This window comes from Gopherus evgoodei, chromosome 5 (assembly GCF_007399415.2).
Source record: "Gopherus evgoodei ecotype Sinaloan lineage chromosome 5, rGopEvg1_v1.p, whole genome shotgun sequence".
NCBI classification, from domain to species: Eukaryota; Metazoa; Chordata; order Testudines; family Testudinidae; genus Gopherus; species Gopherus evgoodei.
The window spans coordinates 104,008,288-104,026,940 of NC_044326.1; the positions used below are offsets into that span (position 1 = coordinate 104,008,288).

Sequence of the window (18,653 nt, forward strand, 5' to 3'; positions counted from 1 at the left end):
TCCTCAAGTTAGACCTTTACATCTGTGGTATTATAGAAACATTTTTGAGCTACAGCAGAGGTTTACCTACTGATCAGCATGTGGAATCTTTACACAGCTGTTATTGTTGGAACAGGGGATACATACCTGAAGGCTCAAGGCACTTAACACAATTAAATCAACACTCTATAGCTCATTCCTCCAATCTGACAGAAAAAGATCAAACACGATCAGATTTCCTTTTTTTTCCTAGCCTACTGTTTTTACCCTGACTTTTGTATCCTGCTCAGCATCATAGCACATTAACATGAAGAGTCAGTGGACATGTGGCTTAGACTGAAAAATCATAAGTTTAGAATATCACTCTTTTAAATATCATTCTTTTAAAATGCCACATTTGATATTTCATTACTTTTCTTTATTTTCAGAACAAAGCAAGGAGGGTATGGCACAGAACAGCAGCAAAGTCCAATAAGCAGCAAGACCCACTTCAAAGGAGTTTTATAAAGAATAACACCTAGATTTATTTTAAATCAATCAAAAAGAAGAAGAAACAAGGAATACCTCCCATAACCAGGAAAAGCAAACTACAGTCCGTGGGCCAGTTCCGGCCCGTCAGGGTTTTCAATCCAGCCCATGGGATTGTTAGCCCCATGGCACAGCAGGGCTAAGGCAGGCTCCCTGCCTGCCCTGGCCCCGCACTGCTCCCGGAAGCGGCTGGCACCACATCCCTGTGGCCCCTGGGGGAGGGGGAGGCAGAGGGCTCCAAGCGCTGCCCTTGCCTGCAGGCACTGCTCCCAACAGCTCCTGGCCGGGAATGGGGAACTGCGGCCAATGGGAGCTTCGGGGGTGGTCAGAACCTTAATCCCAGATCTGGACCTTAGCGTCCAAAATATGGGGGTTAGCATGAAAACCTCCAAGCTTAGTTACCAGCTTGGACCTGGTACTTGCTGCCACCACCCAAAAAATTAGAGTGTTTTGGGGCACTCTGGTCCCCCTGAAAACCCTTCCCTGGGGACCCCAAGACCCAAATCCCTTGAGTCTCACAACAAAGGGAAATAATCCTTTTTCCCTTCCCCCTTCCAGGTGCTCCTGGAGAGATACACAGACACAAGCTCTGTGAATCCAAACAGAGTGACTCCTCCTCTCCGTTCCCAGTCCTGGAAACAAAAAGGACTTTCCTATTCCCCCAGAGGGAATGCAAAATCAGGCTAGCAAATTCAACACACACACAGATCTCCCCCCTGATTTCTTCCTCCCACCAATTCCCTGGTGAGTACAGACTCAATTTTCCTGAAATTTCCCAGTAAAGAAAACTTCAACAGGTCTTAAAAGAAAGCTTTATATAAAAAGAAAGAAAAATACATACAAATGGTCTCTCTGTATTAAGGTGATGAAATACAGGGTCAATTGCTTAAAAGAATATTGAATAAACAGCCTTATTCAAAAAGAATACAAATCAAAGCACTCCAGCACTTATATTCATGCAAATACCAAAGAAAAGAAACCATATAACTTACTATCTGATCTCTTTGTCCTTACACTTAGAAACAGAAGACTAGAAAGTAGAAACTACTTCTCCAAAGCTCAGAGAAAGCAGGCAGCCAGAAAACAAAGACTCAGACACAAACTTCCCTCCACCCAAAGTTGAAAAAATCCGGTTTCCTGATTGGTCCTCTGGTCAGGTGCTTCAGGTGAAAGAGACATTAACCCTTAGCTATCTGTTTATGACAGGTGGTACCTGCAGGCAGGGGCAGCACATGGCGGAAGTACCTGCCCCACTCCACTCCCAGGAGCCACTGCCAAACATGATGGCCACTTCTGGGAGCGGCGCAGGGTCAGGGCAGGCAGGGTGCCTGCCTTAGCCCTGCTGCACACTGCTGCCACCTGGGAGTTGCTAAAGGTAAGCACATCCCAAACCCTTCCTGCACCCCGCACCCCAACTCCCTTCCCTGAGCCCCCTGCCACACCCCCTCCTACACCCCAACCCCCTGCCCTGAGCCCCTCACTGCACCCCACATCCCTCCTGCATCCCAACCTCTTGCCCTGAGCCCCTTCCTGCACACTGTACTCTCTCCCACACCTCACACTCCCTCCCGCACCCCAACCCCATGCCCCAGCCTTACATTCATGGCCCTGCATACAATTTCCCCACCCAGATGTGGCCTGGGGCCAAAATGTTTGCTCATCCGTTCCATAACTTAACTCCAACAAGCCAAATTCCTCTAAATAAGTCCTCCATCCACAATGTAACTCTCAAGTGCAAGCCAGGAAGTTTTATAGCGGGCTTCCTTACCCAGAATCCTTGGGAGTTAGGAAAGTCCAATCCTGAGCTCTCCAAATGATTGACAGCCCAGCTAGTCAATCAACTCTATTCTCACTCACTCTGGGCTCTACAAGAACTTCATCCCATCACAGAAAGTTTCTAACAGTTTGTCCATATGCTGGAACTTGTTGTGCAGTCTATAATCACATATCTATTTCCATTCTTATAAATGGATCCCCACCCATGGTATCTGAGCATCTCCACAAAAAACAACAAAAATCACATGGCAAAGGTCTCATGCTAAGATTGTTCTCAAATTTCAGGAAGATTCTCTGACTTAGGCACATGTCCTCAGTTACTTAAGCTCCTAACTTCCACTGAAATGGTTTCAGTAGAAATTAGGAGCACAAATACTTGTGAGGAGTTGGGCCTTAGTGCCTATGTCACTTTAAAAGAAGATGTAGGATAACATTTTCCAAAGTACCTATGTGATGCCGAAGTCACTTCTGAAAAATGGGACTTAAGCTGATAAATTTCTGAAAATTTTACTCAATGAGCTAAATTCAACCCTGGTGTAATCAGGTCCAACTCTATTAGCGTATCTGAACTTACTCTCAATTGCATCAGATCTGAATTTGGCCTAATAAATTTAGAAACTTGAACAAATAAAATATCATTTAATTCCTTTAAACTTGGGCTGTCATTTTACTCTTTTACCCAGAAGTTTTCCTACCTTTATTCCCTTATCTTCTTTCAAACTCTCCTTTTCATTCCTCTGTTTTGTTTGTTTTTCTATCCCCTTAGTGCCCCTTCACCATCTTTCTTTCAGCCTGGTTAAAAACCAGACAGTTTCTGGGCATGTCTACACTAGAAAAAATAGAAAGGAGTCTTAGGGTGAGCACAATCCACTTTAATTGTGCTAAATTCTGTCTACAGGAAGAACTAAGTGTTGTTTTTTTTTAATTGTGTTAGCCATTATGTTCAAAATGCTATTTAAAATGCTAATCTAGACAGGGCCTCTGACTCAGAAGATGGTGGCTGCTGCTTTGTTATTGAATAAGGTGTAAAAACTTGCACAGCTATAGTGTATAATAAGGTGAGGGGAAACTTTCTCTGCCCATGTCAAAGTACATAGTGTCTACCAAAATATACTTAGATTTTGCTGCTGATGTATCCTGGAGGACCTATTTATTTTTGTAAATATATTTTATAATTTTCTCACATGAAGTGCCAGCAATTACAAATAAAACAACATTCATATACAGGGTACATTTAAATTAATTAAACAGCTCTGGCAGAGTATCTGCACTTTTGCAATTGATTACCTTGGGCTGAATCCTGATTTTCTGTTTAACATGGCAGTAAGATGTGTGGTAGCTTCTTATAGCCATAGCTGCATAGCCTGGTTCCACAGTGGGCTGACCAATTCTAAAACGGTTGGGCCCAGGCACAGAAGAAAATCAGGGAGTTCTGTATTCATTCTATATTCAAAAGCCATGGAGTTGGTGGGCTACGCAAATGAATTCTGTTCCCTGAAGCACCCCTCCGAAGATCCTGTTGTGCCTATGGAAGGAGCCAGGGACACTGTAGTGGTTTCCCTCCATTTATGAATCTCAAAGTAACTGTTTATCTTTTGGGGCAAATGAGATCTTATCCTCAATGTTGGGGGGAGAGAGAGAGACAGTTGGCCCAGTGATGCCCTAGGTTCTCTCCAAGCCATCACCGGAGTGTGATTTTTCACATGTGAGACCTCTAAGTTTTCCTCACTAAATGGATCATCCTCCCCTCAAGAAAGCAATACACGTGCCCAGTGCCTGTCTGACATCAGCCCAACAGTGCTCAGGTTGGATTGGAACAGAAGGTAGGAAATGGGTAGTTGCATAAGGACCATACATGGCCCTTGAGTAGGGATATTATACCCTTAAATCATAGTCATGGATCCTTGATGCATCATGTAGATTATATATTGTGGAGACATGCAGGGCCAGTATTTGGCCTCATGAAACTCTATTAATATTATTTATAATACTGTAGTGGTTAGAGGCCTCAATAAGGATCAGGGCTTATTATATTAATGCTGAACAAATAATGAGTAGAGACAGTCTCTGCCCTAAGTAGCTCTCATATACAGCCTTCAATAGACTCGTCAATCATATAACCACCTTATCTACAATTTAATTACCCTAATAACTATGTGTGATTTATCAATTTAATTGTAAGCAGGTATTATACCACAACCATTCATCACTAAGCATGCCAAGTTTAAAAAAAAATATATAGAAAACACCACGAGAAAAGGGAGGAGCAAATCAGTCTAATCCATTCACCCCTAAACTTCCTCTAAGCCGTGTCCCTTTTTTGATTCTTGAAATTAAAATAAATAAATCCCCACACACCCTTGATCTGAGTGAAATCATCATATAATAATCTATATATTAAATAGTTATTGGAGATGATCTTCAGCATGTCCTCATAGCAGTATTTTTTGATGGAGAGTGTAAAGAAAAACCAGTTTGGACTATTAAGCATATGTGCTATTTAGAAATGTGTGAAAGAGGAACAAACAACCATACTTGACAGACAGATGAAAAGGCTAACAGTCAATTCTGTAAACTTAATATGTGCCAAACGTGGGAATCTGATTCTGATCCTACACGTGTGTAAAGCAGAGGTAATTTAACTGAAATCTCTGATGTTACACTGGTACAAATATGGCAGGAAATCAGTATTAGGGACCAGAGTGCTAAATGGTATCTCAAACTGAACCTAAAGTAGTCAGGGTCCTTTTCTTTTAAGAGAAAATTTATTTATTTTATTTATTTAATGTGGCACAGTGTGAGATTTTTGTACAAGTTTCTGTGCTTTTATGTGCAAACCTGTCCACTTTAAATGAAATATTTGCTATTTTACTGAAAAGTTGCCTTTAATTTTCCTCCTGTGATTAATATCTAAGAATTATTTTTTAAGAAAAAGTTTTATTTTCATAGCCATCTTGTAAATATTTTGAAGCCTATTTCACTATTTGTATAATTGTAAACAATGAATCAATCATTCTTCAATAAAAAATGTAGTAACCAAGCTAACACAAAAAATCCCTTAGACTACTTTGGCTAGCTAGATTCATGCTGAAGAAAATAAATTGAAAACACAAATCTTGACTAAGCAAAATTCTTGCCTTTAGGCATCATCAATACTGATATTTAAGACATTCAGTATTTTTATAGCAACACTCAGGTAACACCATTTTTAATTTTCTGTTTGGTTTCATTTATTAAATAGTAGGTAACAGTGATAGCCCTGGCAGTAATTACACATGGAGACAGAAAACCTGAAGTAAACCTGGTAGCATTTTAAGAATCCAGTTATTATTAATTCATCTAGCATTTATTGGAGTAGCCCTGTTCGTAATGAATTAATGATGTACTGTTATCAATGTCACATGTACAATCAATGTTGATTTCAATAGAACAACAATATTTAATGAACTCAGTGGTAATGTAAGATCAATTTTGTTTCAACAGTAATGGTCTCTGTAGCTTTTCTGCATGGTACTTCCTGTAATACAAAAAAGGAAGATGTCCTAAGATAAAGTACAGTATAGTATGTTCTTTGAACTTTAGTATACGCTCCTGCTCCCCCACCCCCCCAGCACAAAAGTGGCCATAACTTTAAGTATATACGGGCTATACAAAGTCAAGAGTGACTGAGATGCAGTTAAGTTAATGCAGCACAAGTTACTTCAGCTGAAAAGAAAATGATGGAGTCTCTCTGTACAAAAGACTCTGTACAGTGTGTGTCATTTTGGTATATTTGCTTTGTCAGACTGGCTAAAGAAGAAAAAAAGCAGCATTAATATGCAGGTTTCTCAGATACCATGTGCACACTTGGGGCATGACAAATAATGAATTAAACAACAGATTCAGTAGCTTTGTTTGGAAGGGAAAGATGTTCTAACCTACACTGCTATATTCTAGGAGCTGCACTAGAATGAGTAATTTTATTTTAAATATACTATATCCAATTTGCTATAGTAATACACAAGGGAGATGCAAATTACAGCTGTACTGCTGTTTCTTATATAATTCCAGAAATGAGGGTAACTACAAATTGAAGTCATAGAGAAGATTTTCAGCTCTCTATTGAAGATGTTTACATGCTCACTCAAAAATCCTAGTTTTTGAACCTTCTACTTCTAGATGACTTGGTGTTTCAGGTTATGACTCATCATTTTCAACACAATGTATTTTTGCTTGAAATTTTAAAATTCTAACTTTAAAAAATGAGTTATGGCCATGGTGAAATATTATACATGATGTTTTATTGAACAAGAGTGTCATATCAAATACATTAGCCCTTTTTCAACTTGGGTCCTTTATATTTTTGGGCCCAGACTTCCATGAGTTCTTTGGCTGAGTTGATGGCTCAGACCATCAAACTTCCTGGTCTGATATCAAGTGACATCCCTCAACATTGTAACTGGATCAGCACTTCTAGCTTCTTCAGACATAAAATGGAAATGTCTATGAGTTTACTGGCTCAGCACTGGTGGTTAAAGTAGATAAAAAAAGATGGGGGAAATTCACATATTATGATGTTTGGATGTTTTGATTCATAGATTCAAAAGCCAGAGGAGACTATTGTGGTCATCCAGTCTGACCACTTGTATAACACAGGCCATAGAACTTCCCCAAAAATAATTCCTAGAGGATATCTTATAGAAAAACATCCAATCTTGATTTTAAAATTGCCTGTGATGGAGAATGCATAACAACTCACAATAAACTGTTCCAGTGGTTAAGCTCTCACTGTAAATATTTACACCTTATTTCCAGCCTGAATTTGTCTAGCTTCAGCTTCCAACCATTGGATCGTATTACACCTTCCTCTACTAGATTGATGACCCCATTATCAAATATTTGTTTTCCATGTAGGTACTTATAGACTGGGATCAAATCATTAGTGCCAATATGAACCATCACCAATGGGTCCTTGCCCATGAATTTCAGAAGCCTATTCAATCTTACTGTGGCATCTCATGTTCTGGCTCCAGAAAGGCAGCACACTATCCTGTTGTCCACTTGTCCCTTGCAGAATGTTCTTTCTATTCTTCTGAGTACTAAATGCAAACATAGCTGTTGAAAAGATGCAGTGAAGTGGCATTTATCATCTTGAATGATGAAAAATGGCACAGAGCAAAGAATGAGGACAAGGGAATGTGTATGAAAGAAGCAAGCTTTTAGAAAGTCAAAGTATGTGTATCACTGTGCACATGCACATACAGTGCGGAGCTGTGTAGAGGAACAACTCTTGTGCTCCTAACCACATTCCTTCTGTGGAGAGCCAGAAAAGACGAGGGCCACTGCATTTCCCCTGGATTCTAGGCAGGTGAGGGGAGTTGGATGTGCCACGATTTCCTTCTTTCCAGGGGATAGCTAGCTTGAACAATTTCTCTCCTCCTCGTGCTGTTCCCCAATGAGCGTGTAGGCTTGGAGTCCCAGAAACACCTTACACAACAGCATCTTCTCAGGCTCCCATTTCAGATTCTTCTGCACAATAATTCCTCTCCGCTGACCAGTGAGAAAGCAGAAGGGAGGCAGAGCAAAGTTCCTTACATGTGTGTCTTTAGGCTCTGTCTTTAAATAGAAACCATGAAGACCTAAAGGGCAGGGAAACGGGATGCAATGTGATTTTTTTCCTTTTATCTCATTTTCAGATTTATATGAGGCACTAAACACTATGCTTTCACAGGTATCTCTCTCTTTCACAGGTTTTTTCAGTTTTATTTATCATATGATCTGATACTATTATTTCTATTACTACTTCCAGTTTTTAGCCATAGAAATTCATCTCCAACTTTAGTTCCTGTACTCTGCCTACTTCTATTTGCAGTTAGTATTTCTTTGGTTTAAAGACACATTTCATTGCTCTTTCTTTTAAATGGCAACTCAACTAGAAAAATTGTATCTACTTTTCTCTAGTTAATAAACTTGTTTTATTGTTTTATCTAAACCAGTGTGTTTGAACTGAAGTGTTTGGGAATCCCAACTTAGGATAAGAAGGCTGGTGCATAATCATTACCCAGTGTTGGAATGATGGACTTACTATGAGCTTGCACTATCCAGGACAATACTGAGCAGTGCAAGATGCACATTTTTTGGGAAAAGACTGGGACTGAAGAATTTGTGGGTGTTGCCCTATATGTAGTTCATGAGTGGCTGGGAGAACATTCATGTATTTAGCTGAGAGTGAATTTACTGGCTGAAGACTGCATGAGCAGACCAGGAGTGGCTGTTCTGGCAGTAAAGCAATGTAAAAGGCGCCTCAGGGTAGAGTGTTCAGGGCACAACACTGTTGAACAGTCCAGATTGTACCCTGGGGAATGTCACAACTTCATGCATGTCTTTAACTTATTTCATCAGAGATTTCACCCACCTACTTCATATTCTCTATAGTGGTTTTACCATCTTCAGCTGGATTACATTTCACTTCAAATTGTTCTTCAATGTCATCCTGCAGAATAAAAGTATTGGTCAGTAACAGAACCACATTGCTTCAGTTTAATAAGAACAGAAACATTCATAGACCTTCACATCCCATTTTCATAATATTTTGGTTTCATTCATTTTGTCCTTGATGAGATACTTGCTGACAGCTAACATTTCTCAGAATACCACTAGACAGACAAGCACATATTGTGGCTATTGATGTCTTCTCATTACAGTATTATATATTCCCTTGAAAATATGAAACTGACAATAAGCACTACATTGGCTTTTGATCAAGCTCTTGATCCTGTAACCTACCTCAAGCTCCTCCTATATAGGGTCAAAAAGTACCACTCCCTTCATCTATATACAGGACAGTACACTGACTTTCCTCAAGCAACCATGGAATTAATGTTCCTTTTCAAAGCGGGTGCATTGCCTTCATCAAGCCCAGCCACAAAGTGTTTATAATGCTTTAAATGCAGTCTTTAATTAGCAATGGTAAGATCAGCAGGTGTGCTGATGAAAATGACATGCAACACAGCCTATCACTTTTAGATGTGTAAATAAATGCCCAGTGGATGTGATTTTTTTTAAATTTCATGGGACACAAGAATGTCTCCATAAAATTGTCACTTCAAGGGAGGAAGTGTTAATTTCATGCAAGTGTAGGTGAAAAATATATTTAATTAAATGTAGTGGCATGAAGTTCATGAAATATATAGTAAGCATAGAAAAACGACAGCCCTGTTACATGGATGAAAATAGAAAGGCACAGTCTTCTAGTTTTCCTGCACAGTCCTCATGAAACAATGAGTTTGCTGAGTCAAACTGGTAAAAATGAATGCAAATATAAAACTATGCCTCAAAAAAATGAAAATATCCCAGTATTTCATTTTAAATTAATATTAATATTTTAATACAGTTGCTCTAAGATTTTCATATATTCCTGCTAAACTTCTCTAGAATTTGCTATTATACACCAAAGGATCTTTCTCAATTATTATTTGTATTACCATGGTGCCTAAGATCCCGTCATGGACCAGGACCCAATTGTCTATACAAACAGAACAAAAAATGGCCCCCGCCCTCTTTTCTAGGTGGATCAACAGCTTCTCCAATTCAGGGCCCCCATCCCTTTCTTGTATAATGCTGTGTATAAAACAAGAAACAATGTACTGCTTAGCCCAGATCTTTGATTTTTAGCAGAATATGCCAGTGCAATATGAACAAGCTTCCCAGCTCTAGGCTCTATATATTACTTGAATTCACCAAAACTGAAGAAGTCTGTTTCCTTTCCCTCTTTGCCCACCACCAATGCACTCTGACCTTTTTATACATACTGGTATACCATGTGCACTCAGATAATTTCATTAACATGTTAGTTGGAGGTATCAGGGTTTGTTCCATAAGCTTGTGGTCAGTATTAATAGAAAGTAAGCCCAGGGATCTTCCTAATTGAATGGATATGTTATTTTAGGTATTAATAGGCAAATAGATTTATCAACGAGCTGATCATCTATATAATGAAATACATTGAGAAGTCATAGCATAACTGAACATGAAAGGGGAAAGAGAAATCTGCTCTCTACAGGAAATACATTATGCAGCATTTACAGTATTTATTGTAAATAAACTGATATGTTGGGCCGGTTTACTAAAAAACAAAGGCTACAAATAAATTATTTGTAAGCAGGAATAATATAAGCAACAGAATAATTATTGCAAAGTATATGTGTGTAACCAGGGAGTCCATTTTCGATAACTTAATAAAAGTAAGAGAAGCATCAGGTTATAAATATCTTCTACAATTCTTGTTGCTACTTGTGAGTTGTAGAAAGACACCTGGCTTTTACGGGAAAGTTTGTTGTCCTTTACACAAGTGCAAATTTGGAGTAAATCTATTGGTTTAACAGGTTAGCTGAGCTTTCCTTGCTGAGATTTCCCATTAGAGGGTGTTAGGATATTAGTCAGCATTCCTGAGGGCATTCTCATGTGGGGTCTGTCATGTCATGACCATTGCTGAAACTTGTAAGGGGTGTTCTCTCACATGCTCAAAAGCTTTAACTCCTCAATCATCACACAGGACCTGAAGCTTTCTATATTTATTGACGTAAGTGCACAGAGGGAAATTGCAAGATACAAACCAAAGTTAGTTTTCTAAAACTAACTTTTTTTAAAAGGAACAAACAAGACACGTCAAACTTTACTATTGCTCTTTCCCTCCATTGGTGCTTAAAGCTATAAAAGCAACAGAATCACTGTACTTCCACTGCGGGGGGTCCACAGAGAGGCTGGGTAAGAAGATCCACACACACTGCATGCTACAGAGCCTCTCTCTGCAGCAGCTTGCAGGGGGTGTGTTGTGAGAAGAGCATAGAAATAGCCCAGGTACTCAACATCTGTGTAGATCCACAGGCTTTACCCTCCCTCTCTCCCCACCCAGTTCTGTAAGAGAAGTGCAGCAACCCCAGCTCTTAGTACAGTTTGTAGGCTAGAAGTGGGGCTGCACATTCTGAGCACGCCAAACTCCCAGGGAGATAGAAAGGATTCATGCCCCAAGCCCAATCTACCCTAGATCCCCCGCACAAAACTCTTGTCACAAGGATGATCAAATTTGGCCTTGAGAAGGAGAGAGAAACAATCACAAGTACCAAATGTACTTACTTATAAATATAAACAAATGCTGGTAATACAATTGCTCACTCAAACTTTGCATTTCCTTCAAAGGGTGAGAAGGAAATATATTATGAATATAAATCATTTACTCTTCTATTATCTGCAACAAGTATCACAGGAAAAGGAGACCAAAACCATCAAAGCAAAAAGAAAACTGTCTAAAGTGGAATTAGTATATGCAAAATACATCATGGTGAATTCAAATGAATAATACTTAAATATGACTTGCTAATGGTTGCGTTTCATTCCATCACACCTAAATTTTTATTTTATTTTATTTTTAGCTAGATCAATCCATCTTATTCCTTTTATTGGTTCTTTATATGAACTCAGGACAATTCTGTTTTTCACTTTACTCAGATATGGACAAATTTGGTGATTTATAAAATCTGCCCACAAGCTGTTGCAAATTTTAATATATCCCTGATTTAGACGTTTTCATTTTAATTGACATTTTCTTATTTGAAACTGTCATAAACGGATAAGTAAGAGTTAATAGAACAGAAGTACTTCATCTCTCTTTTGCCTGTAAAGGGTTAACAAGATCAGTGAGCCAGACTGTCACCTCACCAGAGGACCAATCAGGGGACAGGATAATTTCAAATCTTGAGGGAGGAAAATTTTTGTGTGTGCTGTTAGTGTTTGGTTGTTGTTCTCTCTGGGTTCTGAGAGTGACCAGATGTGCAACCTGGTTTCTCTCCAGTCTCTCTGATACAGTCTCTTATATAGTCCAGACTTATATGTCCAGACAAAGTGAGTTAGGCTTATGTTTATTTTCTTTATTTGCAAATTTGTATTTGGCTGGGAGGAGTTCAAATGTGTATTTTGCTGAAAGGATTTTAATTTGTACTTGTATACTTAGGCTGGGAGGGTATTCCCAGTGTCTATAGCTGAAAGACCCTATAACATATTCCGTCTTAAATTTACAAAGATAATTTTTACTGTTTTTCTTCTTCTTTAATTAAAAAGCTTTTCTTGTTTAAGAACCTGATTTTTTTTTTTTATTCTGGTGAGACCCCAGGGGACTGGGTCTGGATTCACCAGGGAATTGGTGGGGAGAAAGGAGGGAAGGGGGAGAGAGAGGCTAATTTCTCTCTGTGTTAGGATTACTGTCTCTCTCAGGGAGAATCTGGGAGGGGAAGAGAGAAGGAGGGGGGAAGGTGCATTTTCCTCTCTGTTTTAAGATTCAAGGAGTTTGAATCACAGTGATCTTCCAGGGTAACCCGGGGGGGAGAGGCAACTGTGGGGGAAAGGGTTTACTTTCCTTGTGTTAAGATCCAGAGGGTCTGGGTCTTGGGGGTCTCCGGGAAAGGTTTTGGGGGGGGACCAGAGTGTACCAGGCACTGGAATTCCTGGTTGGTGGCAGCGCTACAAGTACTAAGCTGGTAATTGAGCTTAGAGGAATTCATGCTAGTACCCCATCTTTTGGACGCTAAGGTTCAGAGTAGGGAATTATACCATGACAGAAACACAAAAATTTCCATTGAGAGGAGAAAAAAAAATCACATTTTTCACAGGATCATGGCAATATCAGTAACAGCAGACCATAAATCACCAAATATGATTTCTAGATTAAAGAACTTTCCCCATAGAATGAGTTTGATACAGAAGAAATTTTTTCTGGACATAATTATTTTACTTTACAAAAATGAGTCCAATTGTAACAGGATTATCACATTCTGAAGGCAGCAAAGTTTCTGTTGACCTGTTTAATAATTAAATTAATCAAATGTAACAATTAATTTTCAAGCTAATTAATGAAAAAAAATTAATAATGGCAACTTCTCCAGACAGAAGGAAAGGCAGAATCCACAAAATCTCACTTTAATGCAGTGAAAGACAGACACTTTTCTACTATAAATCTGGAATGGATAAGACATTCCACACATTTATACTCCTGTAGCCACAGCTTGTCTTGTTCATTCAAAGAGAATGAGAGAGGATCTGCAGTTGGGAAAAGAAAAACAGAGGGGCAGAGGAGGTGTGAAGTGCTGGCAACCTTAATGATAAAAAAAACAAAACAAAAAAAAAAAAAAAAAAACACCACACTAAAAACGTATTGACTTCTGTTGAGGTGAATGTCAATAATTATTGACCCAATAGGTATATTTTAGATGAGAATCTCAGAGATAATACATCAGTAAATATTTTATTTCAGGTCAGTGTGTGGTTGTTTTCATCAATAGACAGGTCTGTTTATTTATTTATTAGTATTTGGTCAGGAGCTGTTTATGAAATATATTGCAGTCACATTTTTCAAAATGTTTTTAAATTATCCCAGTCATTTAAGTGCATCATTAAGCCCTTAGCCACCTATGTGAGATCTTCAAAAGCAACAATTTCTTCTGTACAAGAAAGCCAGTTATTCAATGTAGAAGGAAGCAGATTCTGCCATTAATTATTTTCTGCCTAGTAAAACAATTGCATACCACTGCAAATTCATGTTTAAGTATTTTTGTTACACTGATGGGACTCTGTAGGTTGAGTGCTCAGATGTTGTTATCCAGCGACAATATGAGAACTCTCTCAGCAGGGGCTGGCTGTCATGGGTATATTCCCATTGCCATTGTCTAGCAACTGCAGAACATATCCAAGGATGCAAAGTTCTTTACAAACATAAGTTAATCATGGTAATTCTAACTGATAACACCCCATGTTATAGACAATGAAACTGAAGCACAGATGGGGTAAGTAACACACAGCAACTCAGAGAAATGAGTGGGAATAGATCCTATGATTCCTGAATCCCTGTCCTGTTTTAATCATTAGACCACACACCTGTATGGACGTAATCTCCCCTTGTATCAAATTAATTTTGTTTATCACATATTTTAAGGGCATCACATTTTTTTTATTTCCTCTAATAAACCATTTGAACCAGGATGGGTATTGCTCTGGTTATGCTGGTTTGTGCAGTCCTGTAGAATTTTTACCAAGCTGTGAGGTTTCTTTCCTTCAGCTTTTTGGTTAATCTAGACAATTTTTTGATCCAATTTCGCTGCCATCAGTCATTTTTACATCCTGACTAGTGAATTAGTGTACCTGTACTAGTGTACCAATATCTTACTGAAATATCAATTCAGTTTTCACTGGAGATGGAACTCTGGTCTCAAGCTACATACATTCCATATCTGTGGAACCTTGGCTAAATTTTCATTTGCCCTTTCATTAATAATTATGGTGCTTGTCTGGTCAAGATAACACAAAATCATTCAGCTGGGAGAGTCTGTAGAAACCTGAAGATCACAAAGAGATATTATTGCTTTTAAATCTATATGCAATATGATATGTCAAAATGCGCAAAAGGATAAACTAAAATTAAGATGGCTACAAAGATGAAGTCTAAACATCATTAATCTAATGTAAAACAGTTGTATGGCAGCAATCAGAGAACTGAAGCACTCAGCAGAGGAAGGTCAGCAAATTGTTAATTTTTACAAGGGGAAAAGCTGCTCACAGCTTTTGAAGAGTTTAGGAGTCCTAAAAATACACTAGGGGCCCCATAAGCTACTATCAACTACCAACATTTCAAATATTTAAGGTTTTACTTGTCAAACAACTTCTGTTCATTACTACATAGGCACCAACGAGGTGCACTGAATTAATGTCTTAGAGCATTTCTGGAAACGATTCAAGTAATACAAAAAAATGGTAAGTTTCCAATTACAAAACACTCTTAAGCATTCGTACTGCTGCTAAAGTGGCATGCTCTTGTCATTTTCTGCCCATATGTCATTCTGAAAAAAGTGGCTGATTTTCTTAGTTTTGAGAACTGTCGTGAAAATATTGCATAAAACACACTATCACCTACTTATAGAAAAGCACAGGTTAAAAAGAGATTAAACAAAAAAATGGTTTAACTTAGAATGTGACATGTCAATCACTTTGGATTCATCTTATGTTCAAGACTCACTGTGACATAAAGGAAAACGAACCCGCAGTGGAATACATGCAGCTCCTTTAGAAAGGATCAAGCATACTGCTAAGTAGCTGCAGCACTGAGTGAAACCCTAATGTGCCTTATCTGTGTGTTTCAGGATCTAGATGTTTCAAATTCAGCCACTTTATTGGTACTAAATTCAGCAAACACTAAACTTAAGGGAGGCACAGCTGTCAATAGTCATTGGGACTTGGCCTTTGAAGGAAAGGGAAATTATAGAAAATGTAGTCCCCAAAAAGATGGGGCTGATGGGAGGTGAAGGCTCAGATGGGTCACATGACAGAGGGATCACATGACAAGGTTAAGTAATTGGCCCAAATTCATATTACAAGTCACTCCCAGAAATGGGAACACAACACAAAAGTACTGATTCCCATTTCCCTGATCTACTCACTAAAAGATACATTTCATCCTATTTTAAGGAACTTCCCTCTTATTTGTATTACAGTAGCTGTATCATTGATCAGGGCTCCACTTTACTAGGCACTGTACAAACAAATAATAAATAGATGGTCCCTGCGCCCAAAAGCTTACAATTGAAATATAAAGTGAGACAGCAGATGGATGCAACAAACAGATACAGGTGTTGGGAGCGAGCACAAATCAACGAGACAACCCCTAAATGGGATAGGTAGTGCTTACTGAATTATTTTCTCTTGTTAAGCAGATAGTCTGTACAGTTTTTCTGTCATACTACAGTAGATCATCACATTGCAATTACTGAAATTGTTGCAGAAATGCAATGTAACAGCAATACCACATGGATCAATTTATGATCCCTTTTTGTTCTGCTCTGTTCTACAGTGCATGCCAAGGTCAGGGAAACAGCTAATCTGTATGTCATTGCCTCAGGCTGCTGTTTTGTTTTGTTGCCTCCCCCGCCCGAACCCCCAAACACTGTCTTTAACATATTTAGGACACTTAAAGGAACTAATCATGGCAAATCAGTCAGAATAACTACAAATGAGGTACAATATTGCTTTAGATAGCCCAATTTTCCTTGGTATTAAGAGTGATCTTAACCTTGAAGAGTTTGGTGTAAATATCTACCCTTGAACAAAGTGATTCCATTCGCCCACCAGCTTGGCTATTTTGAAAACAAAAATCACCACCAAGAAAAATAATGCCATATTTTTACTCAAATTAGATTTCAAAGAAGGGGAGAAATGGGTGAACAATTAATGTCAAACTGCTTCTCACATTACTGACCCATCTGGTTTCAATTTTTTCCTTCTGGCAACATCTCATCAGGAGGCTTGGATGATGCCATCATTGCAGAGAGAAGTTGCTGGTAACTAGTATGAACTTTCAAAAGATTAGACAAGATTGAAGAATTTTCCCTCCTAACAACATTGGCAGCACTGACTATTATGCAACAAGTTTCAGTAGACTGTTCTCCAAGGCCGAGTTATGACTTAACAATGAAGTGGTGGTAATCAAATTGTCCCAGTAAGCCCCTTCTTCGTTTATTTTTTCTTGGCTACCTTGCAAAAGGGCCCACTGATTATCTTTAATTGCCTTTTTTGGTCTTCAAAGGAAAAAGAAAATCCAAAAAGAGCCTTCCCAAGTTTTCTTACAGCATGAAAAACTGGAAATGTGTCAAGAACTAAAACTTAAAAGAAAATTCTGCATATAGCACCAAGTATTATTTATGCCTTAAGTTCCTGTCTCTTATCACTTGTGTTCTGTCTCTTATCACTTGTACATTGCCATTAAAAATATAGAGGAACTTAAAAAGATTTGTTCTTTACTTTCCCTGTGAGCTGCAGGATGAATTCTGATGTAACTCCATAGTTAAAGTTGCAACTGAGTTTTGTGAGCTTGATTTGTGCCCCCATCCCCTCCACAGCACACCAACTCATTCAGCACATAGGAGTTTTCCTTACACAAAGACAGCATCTTTTCTCACTTTCAAGTTACTGATGTAAACCAAATATTTCTTGACCATATTCTCAAACATATGCACTTCCTGTCATAACAATCCAGATAACCCCTATGTTTCCTAAGCTTTCTTCCACTATTAACCGACACAGCAGAAAAATATGACAAAGTATTCCTGTAAAATTAAGAAGTTGCTAGTTATATAGGGCTAGATTCCATGATGCAGCAAAACTGCACTGAGAGGGACAGGGCAGGATGGAAGATAGAGAATACTGGTCAAAATTGTCAATTATTTCCCACGATCCCAAAGTCTGTCTCTGCCTGAGTTAGATCAGTGCAACTCAGCTCATAGTCCCAGAACATCTGACCTGAGCAACCCAAAAAAATGGCCAGGCCAACCCTGCCATCACTCCTGCTCACCCAGCCACATAACAAGCAAAGAGGTCCACATGATACACAGAGATTGGGAGCAGTAAACAGGATTGGAAGGCAAATTAAGTAGAAAAATGCCTGCAAAGCTCCTCAAATTACTGTAAGGACAGAATGGATGCAAGACCCTGGCCAGTGCCACAGTGGGTACTGAGTGCTGGTCATAATGCAAGTGTAACACATATGCTGATATAGACAGAATTCATAAAATGAGGAAAGGTGGTTGGTGCTAAATTGCACCAGGCTCTTATGGTCAGTCTGTATTCCCCAAGACACTGAGGATGAGCAAAGAATACTGGCAGGCTAACCAACCATCCTCTTCTCCAGGGACTTGATGCATAATTGATTCAATCAGCAGACCGATGGTAATCAAATTGCTTTTGGTCAGATGTGAACTCCACACTCCTACCTCTGGTTTACATTAATTTTAGCAGCCATATTTGTTACTGAGGTGATAATATTTGTCTCTGTCATCCTTACAAAGAAGGATGAGCCCACATCCCAAACCTGCGTGTATGGACATGCAACCACAGCATAATCCATTGGACAACAAGCACACTGTTTGGTTGGACTCTGAGTGCAAACCATGCAAGTGTCCTGCCACAGCAAAACAGGTCTGTTCTTGGACAACTCATGCCCCAATGCATTCTCTTCTGGCACAGCCCAGGTTGTTGTCTCATACATTTGTGTGAAGAGAATCTAGGATTTTGTATGGATTTAATCTGGTTATTCATGTTAAACAGGATTTGGCCCTGATTTTGCAGATGTTCCAGGGGATTTGCCTCATAGTTGCAGCAATTTGACTATACAGACGGTGGGAGGGAAACATTCATCTTAGTTGCTGGTTTCTAATCAGCACGTGCCCAGTCTTGGAGTGGTGGCATTGACCTGGACCCAGTATATTTGCACAGCAAGGAGACAGCTTTCCTGTCTGTCAAAGATTGAGGAACCCCTCACCTGTATCCTTAACCATCACACAAGGAGAGGGTAGTAG

The 18,653-nt window shown here is 39.0% G+C and overlaps 1 long non-coding RNA gene across 3 annotated transcripts in view; it reads right to left on the bottom strand.

The window, feature by feature from the left end:
• Positions 1-5,458: 5,458 nt before the first annotated feature.
• The window catches only part of LOC115652376, a 32,267-nt gene continuing 19,072 nt past the window's right edge, over positions 5,459-18,653 (bottom strand). For 2 of the 3 annotated variants that reach the window (XR_004000622.1, XR_004000623.1), the window contains exons 2-3: positions 8,678-8,755; positions 5,459-5,800 (exon numbers count right to left, since the gene is read on the bottom strand). This is a non-coding gene — a long non-coding RNA (uncharacterized LOC115652376). Of the gene's footprint in view, positions 5,801-6,590; positions 7,902-8,677; positions 8,756-18,653 lie in introns of those variants that run through there. The other variant, XR_004000624.1, reaches the window with a different exon arrangement.